The sequence below is a fragment of the Pagrus pagrus genome, assembly GCF_965226575.1.
Source record: "Pagrus pagrus genome assembly, chromosome: 20".
Classification (NCBI taxonomy): domain Eukaryota; kingdom Metazoa; phylum Chordata; class Actinopteri; order Spariformes; family Sparidae; genus Pagrus; species Pagrus pagrus.
This window is the reverse complement of record NC_140207.1, coordinates 15,783,764-15,805,653: the sequence shown is the minus strand read 5'-3', so window position 1 is coordinate 15,805,653 and position 21,890 is coordinate 15,783,764. Positions and strand designations below refer to the sequence as shown.

Below are 21,890 nucleotides of genomic sequence, written 5' to 3'. Positions count from 1 at the left end.
CAGGAGTGACATAGTCTTTGTGAGTGTCAAGGATGTAATTTGCATCGGAGTAACTGATACTTTGAGCTGAAGTAAGAGAGCTCTTCTCAAAAGGATAAATGCAACCGCATCACAGTGGAGGATTGTCAGCAGAGAGTAAAACATGTCAAAGACTTGAGGAATAAGTGCCTTCGCTTACTCCAGTCCATTTCTAGCTCTTTCACTTGACAGTTTTTTGAACAATGGTAATATATTCTGGCACCAAGTCTGAAGACAATTATGTGAAATTGCTGCTTTCGCATCTAGATTTGCTTGTCTCCACCATTTTCATCTCAATCCAATCCAATCTGAAACCATTTGAGCAAATAAAATGATATTTACCTCATCTTCTGTTACAAGCTTTCAAAATCACAGGCTTCGGGAAAAATCAATACAAAATGCCAGCTTAGCAGCAGATGTATGCTCTGTGAGAATGCTAACTTTTCCTCTTCGTGTGTCTCCCCATTCCCCCACAAGAGGGTAGAGACTGGGAGCAGGAAAAGAAGCTCCCCACCAACAACTAGGGGGTGGATATTGTGTTGGATGTTTATAAACTACTTGTGCTTGCAGGCCGAATGCACGATTGTCTTGTCCGAGACGCTAACCTTTAGCATCTCGCTGCGCTTCGGCGCATCTTACAAAGTTCACTGCGAGAAGGGAGTCTTGACCCTGCGGATGATTTGGAGGACTGAAATACCACTTTCATTTATTATTTATCCAGGCTGGCCGAGGGGAAAGCAAGCCGTGGCGCTGTCATACCTGACTGGCTAATGTAAGAAGTGGCCATCTCACTGCAACCCTGGGGAATCAAAGCCCATTACTGGTTTGAGAGATGGCCTAATGTCCACTGTGAACACACACACACCAGATCAAAACATTAGGATGAGAGTGAGATGTACATAGACACAAACACACACTATGAGCAAACAAGACGTTGTGTAGCGGGCTGAGATGAGAGGTGAACATCGTGATGCTTCAGAGTCTTGGAGAGAAGAGAGAAAACATTCATAATTCAAATCTGGCCTTGTACGATTTCTTGTTACTCTGGTGAAACCAGTTCATTATGAGGTACTGTTCATTGTTTGTTACATTGACAGTCAGGCTGCAATTAACCTGCTGATTATTTGATTAGTCTATACAATGTCAGAAATGGGAAAAATGCTCATCACAATTTCCCAGAGCCTAAAGTGACATCTTCAAATTGCTTCTTTTGTGTAACTAACAGTCCAAAACTCAAAGATTCATTTACCATCATAAATGACAAACAAAAGTCCTTACATTTAAGAAGCCAGAATCAGCAAATGTTTGACAGTTTGGCTTAAAGAATTGACTGAAACCATTAATCGATAATCAAAATAGTTGGCCATCAATTTTCTTTGAATCAAATAATCGATTAATTGACTACTCTTTGCATCTCTACAATACAGACATAATTCTTTAACTGGAACATACCAGTAGTCACTGAGACAATAAAACAGAGAGGCTTCAGGTCTTGTAATGCTAAGACGTTCTTTAGTTACAAATGCAGCATCTCGACAAAACTGAAAAATACACCTTCAGATAGCCTGAGAGCTGTCATTATAATAATTTGTATGTTTTCAACATGTTTTTTTTTATAGCTTTTTTGAAGCAAAATATATATTTCTGCAAGTCGGGCATCTCTATGTGTGTATACGTATTTGAATAAACAAGTAATTTCTTGCTGCCCATTAGGCAGACCATTTCTAATGTCAAATGGCTTCTTTTACACATTTTAGCAGGTTGGAAGGTACAGTGGCCACTTTGTCTGCTTTACTGCGTGTGGGTGTGTGTTTATGCGTCTGTGTGTGTAATTGTCAAGATGGAGGCTTAATGACCCTTTGGATCTGCAGCCGAGGTGTAGCTAATGAAGCGTATGTGTATGGAGTACTGGCCCCTGCCTTTTAATGGGAGATTCCTATCAATACCGTGGATTGGATTAATATTTCAAAGTTAATGTTTTTGTTGAAGAATTTGCAAAACAAACATGAGATGAGGCTTCACAGTCGCTTGTGCAGGAAAATGCAATTTTCTCAGACTTAGCCGCTCATCTTTTTAATTACAGACTTAATAGCTTTATAGATTTTTGAGAGATGAATTCTTATTGGCATTTTTATAATTACTGGTCTTTATTGCTTTTTATGAAAATAATCGTCAAGGCTCATTTACCCCACAAACCCTGAGGCCAGGCAGATGTGTTTCAATGATGAGGGCAAATAACCTCCCAAACACTGGTCCTCATTTTTCAACTGTCTGAATCCCTCCCTTAATCAGCCATGTTCTTCTTCTTCATGTAAATAACTATTTCTCCCATAAAACCAATTTTTTTAATCAAGTGACTGTTCTCATATATCCAACCAGTAGTTTTAGTATGAATGCATACAGGCAACGGCTGTCACATTAAAACACAATGCAATACTGATTGGACAGCATGTTCAAACACACTGGGAACCCCAGAGGCAACTAAAACCAGAACAATACACATTGGCCCACGGTGACGCAGGGTTTGGCCAGAATATCACATATGTCAACATACTATCAAATGTGCTGCTAAAATAACTGAACCTCTTCAGCATTAACACATGTACAGAGCCAGAGCGAGCCAAGGCTGCCTCAGAGCTCTGACCGTAGAGAAAATATATCTGGACACTTCAGCGAAAACATATTTAGAAGAGCTGGCCAAGGTTTCCTCATGTAGTCTGCAAAGGCCTTCGAGTGCAGCAGCCTTAGACAAACAGTGGCTTGGAGCCATACCCTGCTAATAAGTTTGACAATGAATTCGGGCAGGCAGAAGAAATTCAACCATATGAATTTTGTGGGAGAGCAATGTAGGCAAATGATCTTTTACGAAATTCATACCCACCAATGGAATAGACTCCTCCAATCACTATTTAATGTAGGCTGAGATCCTGCGTAGAGGGAAGAGTGTGCATTTGGCCAGCCTCATCACCACTAAAAGGGAAATATGCATTGATTTAGCCTTGAACTCCCTGTTTAACTTGGCTGGCCCGCTTCACTGTGGTTTCCCAGTACATTCCCAGTCCCTCCTCCGTCGTCCGGGACCCAGCCTGAATACAGACAATAACCGGAAAGAGTATTTAGAACATTTTGGAATAAAGTGGATGTAAATTTCACCCTTTACATTTGCCAGAAGCATCTGTTTTATCTATAAATTCTAGGTTCCAAAGAGCCAAAGCTGTGGAATATTTCAACCCGTGCTTTATTTTATTGGTTTGGAAGCACAAAAGGAAAAGAAAGAAAAGTCCAAATATGACTTTTTCCCCCTGGACCCCCTGCTAATAGGCAAGCCTGGCCTCTCTGTAAGCTATCCCAATCGGCACTTTCTCATAATAGGGCCGTGGGTAATGTGCCAGAGCCAGGGCCAATTGAACATGTTCACAGCACTAAATGGTAAGAACAAGTCATTTGCTTGAATATTGTATATAAACCAGTTGGCAAATCATATTTATGGCACCAAGATTAAAGTAAAAATCAATTTCGCCTTTTGGGGGGAAATTGGGTTTCTCATTGTGTGAATAAGTGTTGGCTTAGCCCCTCTGGCCTTGGCTGTGTCTGCTGAAACTCTAAAAACAGTCCCTGTTTTGGTTCCAACATTTTCGGTCTCTATGGTGCTGGATCCCGCGCTGCAGTGTGGAGTCAGTGTGGTCTGAAGAGTCTCACTGTATGTCTGCTACACATGTGAATATGCTCGACAGATGTTAGCTGGCTCTCAGGCAGACAGGCTCTCCTCCCCCTGGCCTTTTTGGCTCGGGTTGTGACATGGTGACACACAGTAGCATCTGGAGTTCAGACTGGGTCACCCAGGGCAAACATGATACAGAGCAGTACATCACTCGCTCTTTTAATACCTTCTACAACATTTGATATGGATGATCATGAGGTGATTCTGAGGAAATTATGGCTTTCTTATCTTACCTTATCTGCAATCCAATCAAGATGGTAGTTTTTCAAGATAAGGAGTAGTAGCAAACAGGGCTGCAACTAACAATTACTTTTATTGTTGATTAATTTGCTGATTATTTTTTACGATTAATCGATCAATAGATTAGTCCTTAAAAATCAAAATATGCCGAAACATCTTTTGCCCAACCAACAGTTCAAAACCCGAAGATTCTTCATTTACTATCTTTAAAGGATAAGTACCGTTTTTTACAACCTGGACCTTATTTCTGGCAAAAGATATGGTCATTTACTCACCCAGATAACTTTGGTGTCATTCGGCATTGTTCGGACGAAATTAGATCCAGTGTAGCGGCGATATATCCATATAATGGGAGTAACGGGGCATCGACACACAGCCTCTATATAACACATTATCTGCCACGAAACTAGTTCATTTCATCAATATTTTGTTATGAAATGCTAGCGCTATTAGCCTCTGAGTCCGGGCTCGTCTATTGTCAACATCCGGGGTCTGTAGGTTGAGCTACTACCTCTGACCTGGAAGATGTCGTCTCTGAGCTGCGCGCGCACCCGCGACAGCGCGCCTTGTTTACCTGTAGCTGCTGCTGCTAGTTTGACCCCGGATGTTGATAACGGACGAGCCCGGACTCAGAGGCTAACAGCGCTAGCATATCATAACAAAATATTGATGAAATGAACTAGTTTCGTGGCAGATAATGCGTTATATAGAGGCTGTGTGTCGCTGCCCCGTCTCTCCCATTATATGGATATATCGCCGCTACACTGGATCTAATTTCGTCCGAACGACGCCGAATGACACCAAAGTTATCTGGGTGAGTAAATGACCATATCTTTTGCCAGAAATAAGGTCCAGGTTGTAAAAAACGGTACTTATCCTTTAATGACAAAAGAAAGCAGCAAATCCTCACATTTAAGAACCCTGAACCGGCAAATGTTTCACATTTTTGCTTTTAAAATGTCTGAAACAATTAATCCATTATCAATATATTTGGCGATTATTTTCTTTCTATTCACGTATCTAATCATTGCAGCTCTAGTAGCAACTGGTAAGACTGAGACATGCTAACAGCGATTGTAAGGTGAGGTGTTTTTTTCACTTGAGGCAACCACCAAAAACATCTGATACTCACTTTATGGAATGGACCCAAAGGAGAAGAAATCAGCTGTGAGTTATTGATTGGCAAGTACTGAGAACAAACTGTCTAGAGAAACACTAGACCTTCCAGTCTCCATACTGCTACTTAGATTTGATATGAGATGTGTGATATAAAACTAACAGTCTACATGAAGTGATACAGTACTGAAAAGATCATACAAAAGTAAATGCACAAAAAAGTCATAGAGCTCACATTCAAAGCTGAATGCAGCAAAGAAGCACAAAGCCAAAACTCATTGAAAGTCAAAAGTAGATTCCCAGCAGGGGTCCTTTAAACCATATGTGAATTCAAATTAAATTAAACCCTATAGCATCTTTAGTACCAAAGGCAGCCAGGCTCAGTTCAATCCCTGTATGCTGCCAAAGGACATATTTAAAAACGAACAATAAAAAAAATGCCTGGTTGCCTTTAAACCACAAGACTGTGGTTTGTTGTTTTATTTCTTACACAAAGTTAAGCAATGAGGAGCTTTTTTGGGTTTTAAATTATGCTCATTTTTTTATGCATCTTGCTATTTTATGATGATCTATTTGACAGGATAGTGAACATTGCTGTTTTGAAGGCAGCTTTTTGACTGTCAACGATGCACACTTGGAAGACGTAAACACACACATATTTAAAAATACCCCTTTTTCTGTTCCTTGCCTTTGTGTTAGACTTGATACAAAACTATTTGTCTACATTTCCATCATTAGCTGACAGTCAGCCCTGTTCAGAGACAGTCGAGCATCAGCTCATGAAACAAACATTTAGCAAGCGCACAACAGCAAAGCTGCCAGCTGACGTGCACCCGTTCAAATCCATCCCGTCATGTAAATAACTTGTTTCAGTGTGCTTTCAATTAAAGCCGAGGACGGAGTGCCATTGCTGCCTTTAATGGATGAGCTTAGATATTGGAGTGTACCGTTGGATGACAAAACGTTCCCCCACTCCACCTCAACTCCTCTTTCCTATTGATTGTCCTGGCGGTTATTCATCAGGGCGGTGGCCACTGTCAGATCAGCTGCTCCTTCTCCTCACAAAACACATTTTCTACAGTTATTGATAAAGCTATTTGACCTTTTATTTAAATGTGTGTGTGTCTGTGTAACGTGCACACATCTGTGTTTTCTTTCTCTCGGCTCTTGCCAGAGGCTTGCAGATCACTGCAGCTACATGAATAAAGTCAGGCTGTTTTGATTAACGCCAAATGAGTAGGTCTATTCTTTGCAGATGTCTGTTTCAGCAGTACTGAGCCTTGCTTTCACATAACAAAAATAAACCTCAAACCTGTTTTACAGTTTGGCAAAGGTAAGCACACGGTGCATACATACAGAATTTGCACACACATATGCCTGTATTCATATACATCAGCGGTCTCACACATACTGTGACTTGCATACCTACATGCATAGTTTTTCAATGTTGTGAATATTTTCTGTTCTTTTATCAAGGTGAAGACAGGCTGTCTTGGCTGCAAGTCCAATAGTAAATGTGCCCTGAGTAAAAACAGAGGAGCTTTGGTTGTTCAGTGGCTGACAAGGGGGAGGATAATCTGCTGTTGTGATCTTGGTAAAGGTTATGATACGGAGGAAATGTGAAAAATGTAATGTATGCATGTTGAAAAGTTCGTAATTCATCATCACACAGTGGCCACACTCACAAATGAGATGGACTCTGAAAAATTGGGAAATGTACAGTACAATGTACTACAAAAGAAACAATGTACACATCATACACCTACATCTTTTACACTTTCAACATCAACACATACTAGACTTCACTTCAAGTACAAAGGTATTCTTAAGTTAAGAATTAACTTTTACACAGTTATATAAACCAATTAATAATGAAAAATGAAAAAAATCAACTAAATGAATCCACGAGCCATCTAAGAAACCACATCAACAGTTGCCGCGTAGACTGAGCAGAGAGAAAAACATCTTACTCACCCTGGTAGGTTTTCCTGCCATTCTTTCGTCCTTCATGGCCTCAAACAGTTCAGTAACCATGTCATATAATTTCCAACACACTAAAGGTTTTTTACAATAGAGGACTCAACTGGTGTTTCTGCCAAGTGGCCTGTCCAGATGTGCACTGACTAGCCATCACATTCAGTTTTGACTGGGTTTTTTTTGTTTTTTTTAAGTTTTTTCATTTTTTTTTGGATCAGATGCATTAAACTTTGTGCTTGCTTGCTATTCTTGTGACTTTTCTTAACCTTGAAGTGAAAATTGCAATTAGTATAGCAGACAAACTACTCATTGAACATACTGTATCTGCAAAATGAATTAAACATTCGCTTTTTTATTCCTATTTTATCCGCTAATGGAACATGATTAAGGCATGTTTACCACATGTCAGCCAACATCACTAGATGAGGGTAATGGAGAAACATCAGGGTCATGACTCATGAGTTGCGTATGCTTAAGAATAACTAAAACCACTTGCTTAAAAAGATCATAGTAATGTTTAAATGTGGACTTCCATTATGAAACAAAGGAATTGTGAAATTGAGGAAGGGAATGAATAGCATGATCCCAAAAAGATAGATTTTCTGTTGGTGCTTTTATTTATATGATGACTCACAGCTGTGTTTATATGGTGTGTGATTTTAAACCCTGTTGAGATTGAAGCACAAAAGTTTTATCCTGCGAAATTTGCGCTCATGTCTTTACCTTGCTATCAATAATTAAGACTAGATCTTGGAATGAAAAAGTAATTTCCCTTGAAAGAACCGGATAGAATTGACATAAATCCCCGGACCTAAAAACAAACCCCAAGAGGTATCTAAAAGCTCAGTAGGTGACAATAAACGTGGAAAACAGAAATCTTTCTCGCAAAACACAACAACAAGAACAAGAACAACCCATTGAAGTGGAGAAGTGAAAAACAAGAGAGACTTAAGGTGATTCTCATCTCCGACTCCAAAGCCTGGGCACTCCAAAAAAAAAGTGGGAATGTAATTTCCCAGACTAGGAACATAAGCCAAGAGTAATCTGGCCTGTAATACCTCATAGTCCTTAAATAAAAGCCCTCCATTTTAAGTCTTCAACCTCGTTTCCCCCCCACCCTCCCTTCCCCACCTTTAATAGGATTTGGTAGAAAATGGCTTTGTGAATCGCTCCTCTCCGTCTTGCTCAAGGAAGAGCGGCCTATTCTCATTGAGAAGTGCTTAATTGCTTTAAATGACTGATGATACATCCAGGGAGAAGGGCCTTGAGCTAGGGGCCACAGCCAACCACACAACAGATAGCTCCCCTGGACGATGGGAGGAGGTGTGCCTCAGTGTGTGTGTGTGTGTGTGTGTGTGTGTGTGTACGTGTTTGTAACAAAGATGAGCTGCTGGGGATGGACGGTTCTCCATAAGGGTCACAAGAGTGGCCATGTTGTGCACGGACGAGTGCGAACATGCTTGCATTTGTACGTGTGTGGATGTGCTCGAGCGTGTGAGAGAGGGTCGCCAGGCAGTGTTCGTCCTATCGACACCCCAGTAACAGACTAAATTAAAGCTGTGATGAATTGTGGCTGTCACGGCGGGAGAGAGGGGAGACTCTGCGCCGTATTCCACCTCTGATTAGGTGGGGATAGAAAGATACAGAATATCATTATCAATATGTAGCACTATATTTTCATTAGATTTTTCTCTTCACAGTAGACAGCTTGATAGCAGGATGATTTTTCATTTCAAGAAAAGATTAAACATCTTCATCGATGTCAGTGAGGAGTTAAGTTAAAATTTTTGCAGCATTTTCTGTCCGTGATGGGAGTGTGTTGATTTCAAAGTATCAAAGCTGCTCTGACAGTTGGGATTTTACCGTTTTCATATTAACAAAACTATTTTAAAAGCTGGTAAAGGTGCAGCATGTGCAATTAAAAGTCAAAATGTAGAAATCCTAAAAGCTCTTTCATCATCGTAGGAAGCTTGTGGCCATTGAGGAGGCAGAAGCTTGTGGCTGTTTACTAAAAGAAGTAGAAAGTCACAGTAGAAGCAGGGATTGAGGGGTATTGCATGTTTGTGCTCACTGTGCTTTGAAAGTGGCGTCCTTTGGGTAGACCACGAGGGTTTTATATTCAGTCACAACTGCAGTGGTATACCTGAGGAAGCAACATGATGCATGAAAAGACAAATTTAGCTCAGTAAAGTTGCATGTACACACTGTACTTTTCAGGACTAATGAGGCAGTAGTAGTTCTTTGAGGTTTGCATCCAACACATGCAACAAACAACTGATGTATGCCTGTAAAACACACCTGATGTTTTATTAAAAAAATATAAACAATGCACAGGGTTAGCAAACATGAAAGTATCCCACTTTTTTCAGCCTCATTTATATAACACATTCTCCTTGAAACTGTCCATAGTTTTCTACAAAATTAAAGGATTGGTTCTGCTGTTTTCAGAGTATTACTCCAAGGTTGTGGTTATCTACCTGTTTTGCAGTTAGACCACAAATCTTACCTGAACCGTACATTTGAACACCTCCTGAGCTCACGACCCCCTGGTCGAGTCTGAGAGCTGGTAATCAGATGTACACAGAGACTGTCATCAGTCGCAGGGTGGACTTTTGCGGACTTATAAGAATTGTTTGGTGCCTTCTATCCAATCTTCTCGAATTGTTCCCATCTGAATCATCATGGTAGCTCTACAGCCGCACCAATCACATATATAGAAATAGAGAGTGAAAGACGGAGGGAGAAAGGAATGTAATTGCGTAGAGGACCAAACATTGCTGCATTATTGTGAGCTATTTTCAAAGACATAAAGGATTTTGATTTTCTATGGCTCAATGTGTGTATGTGTGTAGGTCTTTCTTAAGATTATTAGCATTTCTCAGATACAGTAAATATGAATCTATGTGAAGGGTTAGGGCTGAAGCCACATTATTATCATAGCAATTGTTGTGGTCCATTCACATCTTACCGACACTCAAAGGACATTAAGTGCTTTTTAATTGCAACACATGTACATTTCCTACAGAGTAGTTGTTCCTAATGTGGTTTATTTTTCTTTACAGGTAAATATATGCTTATGGTAATGAATCATGGGATGTATGGATAATGTTACTATTTTACAGTAGTTTATGAAATGTAATGTATGGCAGATGAGGCCTCAGATATGTGCCTTTGTGGGATTATACATGTGTTTAGTCAGGTAGCAAGGAACCCGAGCACAAAGCACATAAATACAAGTTAACATCCAAGTATTTCAATCACCAAATGTTCAGGTTCGTAGGATTTAACATTCAGCAGCCTCTCTGTCTATCTTCATCTTGTTTTGTCATAACACAACTTGATGCATATTGACTACATTTATATGTCTGTCCATCCTGGGAGAGGAATCCCTTCTCTGTGGCTCTTCCTGACGTTTCTTCAGATCTTTTCCTCCTGCTACAAGGTTTTTTTTTTCTTTTTCGGGGAAGTTTTTCCTTACTCAGAATGGAGGTTTAAGACAAGGGAGGAAATATTCCTATTTTTGCCCTTATTCTGAGAAAGACGGTTTTCCTACGAGGCTGTTTGGATGGCTGGAAAATTGGTTTGGAAAATGAATATTCCATTAATATTCCTGTTGACATGCAGCGCACTCTTCGATTAATGAACACTGCATCCCGCTTTCGTTCGTTCAACCACCTTTTTGAAAAGGTTTGCGATGCCATATTTGCACATATCCAAAAACCTGTTGATATCCAAGTTCTTTTATGATTCCTCAAAAGTAGGTGTGTTTCTTTGTCTGACCAGAAACTGTAAACATGCAAGAGGTGGTAAATCGCAAGCTGCCGTAAAAACTGCAATTGAGACATATTCAGAATCTGCTGTATACATGTCCAAAGAAATAATATCTGCATATCCCATGTCGTAATCAGAAAATGCTACATACAGAATAAGGCCAAATTCAGAATACCAATACAGAAAATACAGTTTTTTTGACCCATACAACACATCCACATGTGACTGAATAGGTTGTTTGTTAGTCTCCCAAAAACGATATGGTCGTTGCAGCATAACGGCGAAATGTGTACCCTGACCTCTTACAGTCGCAGTTTGGTTAGGTCTTGGCAAGAAAAATGATTGGTTAGGATCAGGCCAGAAAAACGGTTTGTCTTCAAACCACTGCATAACTTCTGTAACTTCCATTACAAATGTACCTACATTGCCCAAGTCACTTATGTTACGTTATGCACCTGATGTTACTTCACTATGTTAGTTAGTTAGTTAAAAGATCTCACTGTTGACCTCTGGTTTCATAGTGCCCTCCTGATTGAAAGTCCTGTCCTTGTTTAATGCATCCACAATCCCTGTCCCCCTCCCACTACTTCTCCTCACTTCCTCCTCTACGGCTGTAATAATTTCCACAGGTCACCGCCTAACTACAAACATGAATATGTATTGTGATGAGCTGCTTGCTTTTTTTTTGGCGTATATAGTTTTTTGTGAGGAGGACAGACTTGACCCATATCAGATTCAGAATATTGTCATATTCCTAAGAGTAGTGGAACAGTAGTCATTGTACTGGCTATGTTTTCTTACATGTAATACACAATTCCACTTATAACTCTAATATTTATGTGTCCAATGATGAAACAGCCAAAATGCATAAAAATAAAATCTAGTCAGGCCAACTTGGCTTCCTCACTTTACATGGTTCACAAATAAAATCATGTCAACTGATTAAGCATGACTCTTTTCTGTATTAATGGTACTTAACTGCAGTCTTGTATATATTCAGTGTAGCACTGTTTCCCCTCGAGATATGTCTTGGCAGAGCTGCTCAAACACTATTTACACCATGTGATACTAAAAATCTCAATTGAAAGCGATACACAGGAAACTATTTTAGGTGACCCAACCCCAGGTATTTGGTGGTTAGGGGGAATACACATATATCCTCCCATGGTGGTAGGCTGTGTATGTGTATATATTGTTTTATCAGTGACCCGTATCCTGTTTACCTGATAGAGGCAAAAGCTCAGTGTCGAAACTCCTTAAAAGTCAAAGCCAAAGGGGGGGAAAGGGTGGAGGAGCGCATCCAAACGTATACCACATGTTATCACAAGCACACACACACATACACACTCTCCACCAGCCGTGGGGCGCCATGGTTACCTTGGAACTTTAACGTGGACCAGCTGGTGTACTTGGGTTGTGAAATTGCATTGCACACACACACACACACACACACACACACACACACACACACACACACACACACACACACACACACACACACACACACACACACACACACACTTGCAGAGGATCAAAGGGAGTTGGAGCCCTGCACAGCAGCCCTCCTGCTCCTGCCCTTGGCTAAATGGACGACCAAACATTCCAGGCTGTCCAGCCCAGTAATATCTGGCCTGCAGCCTAATGAAGATGGACTGTGTTTATAATTCTCATGTTTGCTCTGATCACTAACATAATCCTTCTGTACACAAAACACGGAGACAGAAAACACTCTTTGTTTCTCCACATTAAGTCAGGGTGCAGAAGTAGAAAAGAAGAATGACAGAAGTACGTTAAAATAAAATACAAGCCCGGCTTCAGTCGACTTTGGAGCTCTTTGCATTTTCACACAGGGGCATCACATGATCTCAAACAAAGGAGAAGGCACCGAGGGATGTTTTTCTGCCTGCTTGAGACTTTGACACCTGCCTCGCCGCAGCAAATTGGAATGGCTCACTCTCAAATGAGATTTCTGCCCGCCGCATAGGGAGAGAAAAAAAGGTCACCCATTACAACTATTCTACATGATTCTCAGAGTTATCACATCTCTGCTCGCCTACCTTCCCTTTAATTAGCTTCAGGGACCTGGGCGAGGTGTAGGTGCATGTGTGTGTGTGTTTGTGCGCGTGTGTCAGTTTGTTATACACAAAGGCTCTATTTCTCCCTTGGTTTCTCTCCCTCCATCTATGTTTGCACCAAAATTAAAATCCCATGTTGCTTTGCAGTGACATACGGTATTTCTCGAACAGCAAATTTATTGACCCGTGAAATCTGCCCTTATTTAGCCTGCAATGCAAATCAGAGATTACTTTTATCACTAAGATGCATGCACTGAGTATGTCTGGGGTGATGTGATGCAGTTTAGTGCTTATGTGGAGGTGGTCTTTTTTTGTGACTGAATAAATGACAAGATGCAGTTGAGTTCTCCTTATCATTCGTGAGCTCCCCTGTTTCTAACATATCCCTATTATCCATTCCCTTCAGAGGTCCCAGTAAACAGAACGTTTGGACATCAGGGGAAAGGCAGCAGGCTGATAATAAGTTATTTGTTTAGATTTCTGAGACTCAATTTTTGGCTTTGCACTAACATGCTGGTTCACTTATAAGTATGTGTATTTCTATATTAGCATGGTCCTGAATTATATATTCTTCTCTAGTTGCCAAAGATCCTTTGCTGTAAAGTTAAGAGCTGTTATTCTTCATGTATGTGTTAGACAGTTTGTAGATAGAAAGTGTTTAGAAGTAAAATAGATTGTGTGAGCTCTCAGAAATCTGAGAAAAGTTGAAAGAGTAGAGCAGCAACAATTAGTCGATTAATCGATTTAGAAAGAAAATTAATCTGCAACTGGTCTGATCAATAAATCATTTCAGTCACTTCTTAAGAAAAATGTCAAACATTTGCTGGTTCCAGCTTCTTTAATGTGGCTAAACCTATATAGCATAACAATGAATCAATTAATTGTGAAAACAATCAGAAGGTTAATCGATAATGAAAATAATCCTTAGTTGAAGCCCTAGCAAAGAGAGCCTTATTTTCTTCTGTATGTAAATAAAGTACAGAGCTACAGCGATTAAAAAGTGTCTGTTCAAAACTCTGAACTAAAATATTCTGGCCTGGTGATCAAAAATTTGAATTGTCACTTTATTTGAATGTCCTTCACTAAATTCACTTAAATTGTCTTAAATGCTTGGAAAAGAAGGTAAGATGTAGTGTTGAAATATTCTCTACTTTGATTTGTCTCTTATGTTACAGTTCTGTGAGGTTCATTAGTAATTTAAGAATTTTGTTGTTGACATAGGGGTTTGAAAATGTGTTTATGTGAGTTGAGAGCTACTTCTTCTTCTATGATAATGATGACCAAAGCTTTAAGTCACACAAAACAACTTGGTAGTCGAATTCATTTTGAGTGTTTGAAGTTCCGCTTCAGGAGTGATGGTTTAATATACTGACTGGCTTAGCATTGATTGAAAAAGAAAGAAGTAGAGAACAGAGAGCAGAGTGAATGTGACTTCAGACCTCCAGTCAGAGGGACTATGATTCTAGATCACACAGTCCTGACGTTGTGGCTTTCTGTAATGCTTTTATCAATGAACGCATGCATGCATGTACACGAACTGTCTCTGCTGTCTCGACCATACACATTCTGCCTCACACACACACACACAGGCCCACTGCATCAATACCAAAAGGGTTTAATCAACTCTCGGAGGAAGACATTGCATTTTGAATCAAACCTATGGAATCAATACCTGTGTTACACTTAAAATGACAAAGTGCTTAGACGAGGCCCATGCAGCCACACAGCCCCGGGGTAAGTTTTGAATGTATAGATGGCTGCGTGGATCGTTTATGGTTGTGATTTTGGTTGTCTGATAGATCCTTGCAAATCTGAACCCCTCGGGCTTACACAACATTTCCACCGGTGAAATATCTGAACGCCAACAAATAGAAACAATATTGTGAATACAGTAAACTACCTTGAAATAATGCACACAGCAGGCACATGCAGGTCTTCCACCTGCTCTTGGGATGCAATTAAATCAACAGTGATGTGACCAATGTGTTCATGTCTGCTGATTTTACATTTTCAGTTTTAATTGCTTTACATTCTTTTGATATACTGTAGCCAACATGAAAAAGTCGATGTAATTACTATCACGCCAACAATGCAACTTGTATAGAATTCAATTAAGAGTCATTAAGTTAACAATTTTACATGAATTACCAACATAATATCATAGTAGCTCATGAAATTGTCACAGATATATAATCTACACAATTTGTGTACATGAACATGAATTTTCAGTTATTATTGTGGTTTGCGTCCAGTCTGTGGTTTGGTTTAGGCAAAAAAATGCACTTTGGTTAAGGTTAGGAAAAGATATTTTCACATTGTGATACAGTCACAAAATGTTATCTATAGAATTAACTTTGTTTTGATTTTGGTTATATTTGAATAACAATCAGTTTGTGAAAGGCTGACTATATTTAGTCTCTAGGATTTGTGTCAAGGAGGACAAAAGCTTCACACTTAGAGGTTTTAATCTTCACTGGCTCACGATTCGATTCGATTAAGTTTCAGCTGTCAAGGATTCGAATGCAAAACGATTCTCGATGCATCGCGATGCTTCTCAGTGTATGACATCCTCAATGATCTATGTTACTGCATGTGCTACTGCTACTTTTTCATCATTTGAATTCCCCTTTTATTGAGAACGTCCTTCCAATAATCAGACTACAGAAGTCTACAAAATAAGAGCTGCATCTTTTCAATACATAAACATCACAAAAACAAAACATATATCCATCTGCAGTGCCTTACAAGTTTGTTGTAATCTACAATAATATTGTTTTCACATGGCAGCTTAAAGATAAGGCACTTATTGACTGCTGCACACACCTCTCTCAGAGTTGGACGGCAAAGTTGTCCAGCTGAGGCCGGACAATCAAAAATCAACATAAGCTGCAGACTCTCGATTATGCTCTGTCTCTGCATCGATGCAGAATCTTCCACGTCCGCATTGCGATGCATCTTATAATCGAGAAATTTCCACACCCCAGAACCAATCACCTTTCTTGTCCCACTGGTCTAGATACAGGGACCAATCACATGTATGTAGTTAAATCTGATTTGAATTCCATTACCTAGAATATGAACCTTCTCAAAAGGTTCTGGCCATCATTGATTCAAGGGGGACATATATTACAAACAGACTCACCTTTAGAAGCATTTTAAGCTAAAAATTATTAAATCCATTTGGTGCCATATTCCTTTGCAGTGTACAGTGTGAAATAAACATAATTAAAAAACTGCGGCATCATTTTGCTGCTTTTATTTTACCAACTATTCCCTACAACGATAATCCCACTTCCACCCAGGTCCAGTCAGACTTTTATGTTTCAATTCTATTTATTTTCTAACTTTTAGAAGTATTTATTAACAAGTCCATACTGAGTGCCTGTGTTAGTGTATTGGAAAACAGCAAAGCCTTGCCTGCTTATCACCACAGCAGCTCTCACAATCAAGAAAAAGATCTCAGGAATCCCAGGAATCATCACTTGAAAGCTACTCTCTGTAATTTTTTTTGACAGAAGCAAATAGAATTTTTATAAGTAATTTCTGCGAGACACATCTTTTCTTTGTGTGTATTTCTCAGACCTTTCTAATGATGAACTTTTGGAATCCAACTTCTTAGTGTGTTTAACTGTGTGACGTCGGGGGACCTTCACTTTAAGTCAATGTGTCAATATAAGCTTAAGTGAAAGAGTGGCTTGAAAGCTAAGCACAGAATCAGACTAAGTGTGAATTTCCATTTCTCTCACACAGTTGGTAATTACGGCTCCACTCCCTCATCCTCATTCTCTCACACTGTCTTAGTCTGCAGTGTGCGTGCATGTAAGTATGTGTAAGAAAGAAAGAAGAGGTAGAGAGCGAGAGAGAACGAGCCTTATATATTATTGCAGTCACGCTGCCCACGTCTGAAAACATTTCACAGGCAGTGCAAGGGAAATGTAAATCTGAGTTTGCTGAATCTAACACACACACACACACACACCCACACAGAGGAGAAAAAAAACCTCATCTCCCCTCTCTCCCTTATACACACATAATGCATTAAAATGGAAAACAGCTCACACTGGCCGCGGCATTGAAGGGGGCCCTAATATTTGTTTTTCTCTCCCCTGTAGTGTCCTCATTGCCAATGACCAAATTTATAATAATCTCTGCCTCAGAGTCCAGCGCTGCTTTCAGAATCTATAATCACCTCGGCAGTGGTTCCTTCAGCCTGGCCACGGCCGGCTACAGGCCCACTTCCCTTTAGCTCTGCTTCAGCAATACAGCATTTTGGGTCGCAATCCTTGAAATCTGCCTGTAGGTTGGATTGTGTGTATGTATGGTCTGCTTTCACAAGGACACATACAATTGCAGTAAGGTATTGCTTGCAATCATCTGACATATCACAGAGTTTTACCAGCAGTCACCTTAATCATACCTGTACGACAAAGAGGACTACAAGCATACACGTGTAAGATTTTTGCCCTTGCTCAGAGCCATTTTGCCACCCTCTTGTTCTTTCTCTAGCACAGGAGAGAACCAGATTTTAGTCAAGTTTCCACCCTGCTGCCCATTAGTTGTGTTGTGGTTCAGTGCATACAGTATGTGAGCAACACTGCCAGGTTCAGGCATTCTCGATAGCCATGTTTCCATCAACATGTTTCTATGCACATTTGAAGTATGACATTAGAAAAGATTGATGGACACTGCAAAATTAAAAATAGACTTTCTCAATATTGCCTTAATAAGAGAAGGAAGGACTTTTTCCAAATAAGTTGTGATGTAGCAAACATTCAACTCACTTTGACTCATCATCTGTTTCCGCTCTGACTAAGGCTTCTTTCCCTCTGAAGGGATGAAACATGGTGGATTAAAACAGTCTCCTCATTGCTCCACACAGATCTGATGTAACTTTGCTCATATTAATATATGAAGCACACAAAAATGTAATTTTTTCATCTTGTACTCTATTCTTTTTTATGGGGTTTGAGGTTCGATTGCTGCTCTTTTAATGACGTTACCTTGTTGCGCCCTCTTCACATGTAATGGTATAATGGTTTTCTGACTGGAGAACTGAGGCCTACTACTGCTTGAACCAACTCCTAATAATCACATAACGGTGGTGGATGGAAACAAGCATTCATTTGCATTGTCTTTTGCTTATTTTCTCAAAATCACGGCAGTGATGGAATTACAACCAAGTACATTTCCTCAATTACTGCACTGAAGTACAATTTTCATGTACTCATACCTTACTTGAGTATTTCCATTTTCAGTTACTTTATACTTCCACTCCACTATATTTTGGGGGAACATATTGTTCTCTTTACACACTAAAGTGTATACGTACATGTGAATATTATGTTTAATTTACATATTAAATTACATATTTATATATCAGATACCTTAAGAATTCTACACCAGTGCTATTCATATGGGTGACTTTTACTTTACCAAAGCAATACTTAAACATGATATCTCACGATAAGACTTTCCATAAATTGGACACCACAAACAGACATGATATGATATTGTTTAACTAAAACCTTGTCATAACAATGAGTACAGAAAACTAATTTCAGCAACCAGGCCATGGGTCTTCTATCTTGATCCTGTATTGAAGTTTACTGCTGTTTCGCTAATTTTGCTTCACATTAAAAGCCTTTCACTGGGAAGCTACAGTAATGATACTGTGAAAAAGCTACAGTAAGTGCAGTCTTTGTAACCAAGGTCAACACTGGGGCTGATCATTTTTGTATAGGAAACAATGATATGAAAATGTTTCAACGCTTTATTGAGGTACTGATCAGTTTTCAATATTGCAGGGAGCCACAGTGAAGTGGAGCAGGTTACTACAGTTTGCTCTGACTCCCAACACGCCATCAAGGTAAGAAGCTTTCAATATGCTGTTCCTGGCGTATAAAACGTCTTGCTCCAGTATTATGGGCTCTCATCAGTTATTAAATATTCATTTAAAAATGTTTTGCCCCAAAGCAAATCTTACTTATTTTCAAAGTAAGTCTGTAGTGCTCAGTTTATTTCATTATTTTGTCCAATATCTTGTACAACTGTTTGTCATGTTTTTTTCCAAAATATATTGAAATCAAGAGTTGTAGAAAGACTGCGACAATCAAAACTAAATCTTATCTTTTAATAAAACAGGTCCCAGTATTCAAACTAAATGAAACTGTTATCCTTTTGGGATGTAATTTAATGTTTGAGGCTTGTAATAGTTGTTAGCTTTAACCCTTTTAAGGGCAAATTCTTCTCGACAATAGAATTTTCCAAAAGGAATATACACTGAATTGGGTTTTTTATTCTGGTACATTTTAACTGACCTTGAGTCCAGCTGGCTTTGTCTATGTCGTTTTTTTAACTATGGCTTTACCTTTCCTGTTAGGAGAACTGTTAAATAGTTGTATAAGCCACTTAGAAAATCAGATTTTTGCTTTTGTTAGTGAGTGAGTGTCTGTGTGTGTTGTGCATGTACAGTGCTTGCATGTACTTGCACAGCTGTTTTGTGTGTTACTGTTTGTAACACACAGAACAGTTGACATGTATACAGATATTTATGGCCTATTCTTTCTACGTTGGCCATTGGTGATTTTAATATATACACACCTATTTTATACAGTCCTGCCCTTTATTCGTTATTCTTTACCATTCTTTAACTTTTTTGTTCAGCTTTTGTTGTCCTCATTGCAAGCTGCATGTCGTATTCCTTGTTTGAGTACACATACTTGGCCAATTCTGATTCTCATAATGATAAAATCCTCAGATCAAAGACATTCGCCAACAGATATGCTTAAAAGTAATAATCTCGAAGATTTTCATGTAAATGAATATCTGTTAAGTCACTATTGATCGCCGAATGAGGTAACACAATGATGATTTAGCCTTGTCGGTGGTGACTGTTCCGGGAAATATCACAAGCGGCGCACAGTTAGGGATGCGTTCACCCAGCAGTGGTTGGTTGGCCAGAGAGAGTAGGTGGTTTGCATCATAATGACCGGAGTAAGTTAGCCTAATGTTAGACAATGAATAAGTATGTACTAGGGTTGGCCCGGTGAATGCTGAAACTCAGTCATGCTGTTTTTACACATAGTTTTCTTAGCTTAGCTTCCTTGGATAGGTGGCAAGCGTTGTTTTATGCACATAAGGCTGAACAAAGCTAAGTTATGGACGTGTGGTGTGGTGTGGACACAAGGATGCTTTTAAACCTGGCACAGGGATGTATGTCAGTGGTAATGGGAGATAGTTTCCTCTGCAGGGTGAGACAGTTTGAGATTCGAGATTGCCACTTTAACTTAAAGGGGAAAACACAAAAAAAAGTAAATAAAAAACTAATAAAACCTTGATATAGCACCAGTAAACTGATCAAAATAAACAGAGGTTACACAACACTATGCTTCTAAGAGTTGGTATGTAAAGATACTTTCTTATGAATCACACCTGACATTTCAGTGTGAAACTTTAGTTAAAGGTCAAGTTTATTAATTAGAAACTAGTTGTGCCAACAACAATATGAATATATTCCTACCAAGGTACAGTACACTAACCTGATTTATTCAACTACCAGGTGTTCTCCACTGTGGTCATACTGTAACTGGAGTTCAAGGGTTATTTGCCCTGAATTAGGATTTCCAGGCAGAACTTCTTCTAAAAACGTTTTACAATCTTGCCAAAATTGGCACACCATGATTTCACCTACCAGATGTTTCTAGCAAAAAAAAAAAAGAAAGAAAGAAAATGGGTGACGTAAAAATGGTCTTTGAATCATAGGATTCCTGATTATTAAGGGGAATTGTATAGGGAATTTGGGCTCCTAGTACCGTTTGTAACAATACAATAAGTGTCTACTTTTGGCCTGTTTCCCACCATTACGTCTCAGTTTTGCCTGCCACTGGAAAAAACACCCCTTACATAGGCAGAATGTGTTGTTTTGTCATATTTTAGCTCAAAACACAATTAATGAAGAAAAGGAAGGTTGGACTAATGGGAAAAATGTTTAATTTTTATGATTTTATAACAGAGTGATACTCTTAGAATGAGATGTAAACCTAGCTAGTCTCAAGGGGTTTAAAGTGAATGCTGTAAAGAATGCTGACTGGCATATTTACCCTGCATGTTTTGCACCACTCATTTTTCTTATGATTAATTCATATTTTTTCCATTTCTTGTGTATGACCTGAATCCCCGTTGCCTTGCCACGACAGAAGCAACAAACCAAAACATTGTAACAAGAAAACTCAAGACTTTATTGTGATACACATTTTGTTGTTCCATGTTTTGTTAAACAATTCAAAGCTAAATTCTGAATTGCTAACACTTATATGAGACATTAAAAATGAATAATTTTCTAAACAAATCAAAGGTATTTTCAGTTTTTTCTTTCATGTTGCCATCTGCCCTTCTCCAATCTCCCTGTTATTGTTTCCCTGCTCTCACTCTGCTTGACAAGGTCACATCACCAAATCCAAGAGCCGACAGACACCAGCATGCTCATATAGATACAGACACATGATAAACACACATTTCCCTTTGTTGTATAAGCACATATACAAATGAAGTACTCACACATATGACCAGTCTTGATTAATCAATTGGCTAAAACAATTTTTTACAGCCAAGCGCCTCCAGGGGCGTTATCTCAGGCAGTATGTGGTCTGCATAAATCATAAATCAGACCAATCTGATGATTGGAGCAGTGGTAGCCCCTGCTTCTGCACCGCCTCTGCCAGGCCTAATGTTATTTCCCTCCCCTGAAATGCATAATAACATTAATGATAATAATAATATGCACGTCAAGCCCAGCTCATAAATATCAGGATCAATCCGGCTTGAGAGGGGGTACATATTCATAAAAAACAACTCAAACAAGGTACAAGTGAGTGCTCCATCAGTGTTTGTGTGCACATTACAGAAAAAGAGAAAGAAACAAATAGACATTTTTATCCTGAAGAGAGCCGAGTGACCCCTTCTATACATATTTT

The 21,890-nt window shown here is 39.3% G+C and overlaps 1 long non-coding RNA gene across 1 annotated transcript in view; it reads left to right on the top strand.

Moving 5' to 3' along the window:
• Positions 1-21,256, top strand: part of LOC311249475 — a 136,653-nt gene extending 115,397 nt beyond the window's left edge. The window contains exons 2-3 of the long non-coding RNA XR_014621188.1: positions 18,723-18,784; positions 21,114-21,256. This is a non-coding gene — a long non-coding RNA (uncharacterized lncRNA). The remainder of the gene's footprint in view (positions 1-18,722; positions 18,785-21,113) is intronic.
• Positions 21,257-21,890: the final 634 nt, after the last annotated feature.